Consider the following 2,791-nt stretch of genomic DNA (forward strand, 5'->3'; position numbering starts at 1 on the left):
ATAAATAAACTTTTCAAGGAAATATGCTAAAAAGAGGGCAGATTCTGAAGTCAAGGCCATTCTCAAGTTGTAGAGAAACTCGATAGCTTCGCATGGACTATTGAATCGTCGAATTCTAACGAATGGAACTCAAACTGCAGCCAAAATAAGTATTGAAGTCAAAGTGCAGGAATGCGGCACACCAGCACAGGAAGCGGGGCGGCCGCGCCAGAGATGCAGAAAGTGCGCGCGCCCGTGCGGATAGTGGGGCGGCCGCGCGGGATCCCTGTGCCAGAATCCTATTTTGTGTTGAAATTCGAGATTTTGAAAGCCCAGGTCCACTAGAAGCCTATATATACCTATAATAATTCATTTTTAATAACAAGGAGCCAAAGGAGAGCAATATGAAGACCTAGAGAGAACAACACGGCTACGAAGAAGAAGACTTTTTTATTCTTCAATATAGTTGATACTTTGATGCTTGTTTTCAATTTGTCTTTAAACCCTAGTACTCCTATATTGTTTATTATCATGTTTTCATTGAAACCCATGGTGACGATGAGTTCAATTATGAACTAATCATTGTCATGGGGTTCTAGCGGATTTACTTATGAATTTTAATAGTTGAATTGTTCTAAATCTTTAGTGTGTGGTGATTTATGATTTCCTAGTATTGGTTGTGCTTATTCGTCTTTGATGCATAGCTAACGTCTAAGATTGTTTGTTAATCTCTATTAAAGCGACATTGAATATAGAGGTTTAGAACTTTCCATGCTAGCATAGGTTTATGTATGAATTGACATGTATAATTCGTGGGTAATTTTAACTTGTAGACATATAGGGTCTAAGCATGATTGGTGTCTGCTATCTTTTATCTTAATTGTGGATGCTTAGTAGTAGGGTATACGTACAACGAAAGTTGGCGTATACTAATTTCGTGTTATCTGATTAGTTGTCATCACCATCACATGCTAACGTTAAAGACATAGACTTTAAATGAAGTATTTAATGAAGTTAGAATCCCATGTTTATTCTCATATAAGTAATTTAATCGTAATTCTCATAGTTAATGTTATTTAGTATAATCTCTTAGTTAAATCAAAACTCAAATTATTACTTGTCTTAGCATTGAACGATAATCATACATTGTTGCATAAGTGTATAATCTAAAATTAACCTAAACCAGTCCCTGTGGGAACGAAATTGATTTATATCTTATACTACTTGTGATTGCGTATGCTTGCGTGTATTTTTACGTTAGAATTACAGCGAACAAGTTTTTGGCGCCGCTGCCGGGGATATCGGTGTTAAATTTAGTTTATGTGCTTGACATCAATGGTCGTTAAAGTTCACTGACTCGGATATTTTACTTGTTTACTTTGTTTGTGTTTCAGGTACTCTAGAGAGCGTGTATGCGAACGCGTTCTCAATCTCGTAAGGAGACACTAGGCGAAGTTGAAGAAGTGGAAAACGAAGTTTTGAAGAAGAGGAAAAAGTTGAAGAAGAAGTTTTTATTGCAATGGGAGAACCAACAGCGAACCTGAAAGCTTTGATGGATTATTCTCAACCGAAGATAAATGACATTCAGTCTAGCATTGTCAGACCAGCCATTGCGGCTAATACTTTTGAAATCAAGTCTAGCACAATTCAAATGGTGCAGAATTAAGTCCAGTTTGGGGGTGCTCCAACGGAAGATCCCAATATGCACATTAGAGATTTTATTGAGATCTGCGACACTTTCAAGTTCAACAATATTTCTGAAGATGTTGTGAAGCTGAAGCTTTTCCCATTCTCTCCGAGGAATAAAGTTAAGTGTTGGTTGCATTCTCTACCAGCAGGTTCTATCACTACTTGGGAGGATGTTAGGGAGAAAACACGCGCTAAAATTACACGCAAGTATACGTGTTCGCAAGTAGTATAAGATATAAATCAGATTTGTTCCCACAAAGACTCTTTTTAGTTAACTTAAGATTATGCACCTATGCAACAATGGTATGGCTATCGCTCATGGCTAAGACAATAACAAGTTGAGATATTTATAACTAAGATTAAACTAACATGCAATTAACTAAGAATAAAAGTGATTGAATTAATTATATAAGACAAACATGTGATTCTAACTTCATTAAATACTTCATTCAAAGTCATTGTTCTTAACCTTGGCATGTAATGGTGATGACAACTAATCAGATAACACGAACTAGTAAATACCAACTTTCATTATACGAATACCCTACTACCAGACATCCACAAAAGAGATAGAAGCTGAATAGATACCAATTATGTCGAGACCCTATATGTCTATAGAATTTGACAACATAAAGGTTTAATGAACAAGTTATCTATCGTGATTATATAGGAAAAGTAAGATGGTTAAAATTACTTACGAATCATGCATAATAAATACATGAACCTATGCTAGCATGGCAAGTTCTAAACCTTTATATTCACTGTCACTTCAATAGAGATTAACAAACTATCTTATATGTTTACGACGCACATAAGACGAATACGTACAACCAATACTAGAATATCATACAATCACCACACACTTAGATATCAAAACAATTAACTATAGAAATCCATAAGTAAACCCGTTAGAACCCCATGATAACGATTAGTTCATAACCGAACTCATCCTCACCATGGCTTCCAATGAAAGCATGGTAAATAAACTAAGATAAACTAGGTCTGAAATAACTGAATAATAATAACAAAGTACGTTAACAAGAGTATTAGGTTCAAACAACAAAGAAAACAAGCATCCAAGATTACAACTTAAGCAAAGAATCACAAGTAAAACCAAGATCCT

The sequence above is a fragment of the Apium graveolens genome, chromosome 10 (genome assembly GCF_009905375.1).
Source record: "Apium graveolens cultivar Ventura chromosome 10, ASM990537v1, whole genome shotgun sequence".
Lineage (NCBI taxonomy): Eukaryota > Viridiplantae > Streptophyta > Magnoliopsida > Apiales > Apiaceae > Apium > Apium graveolens.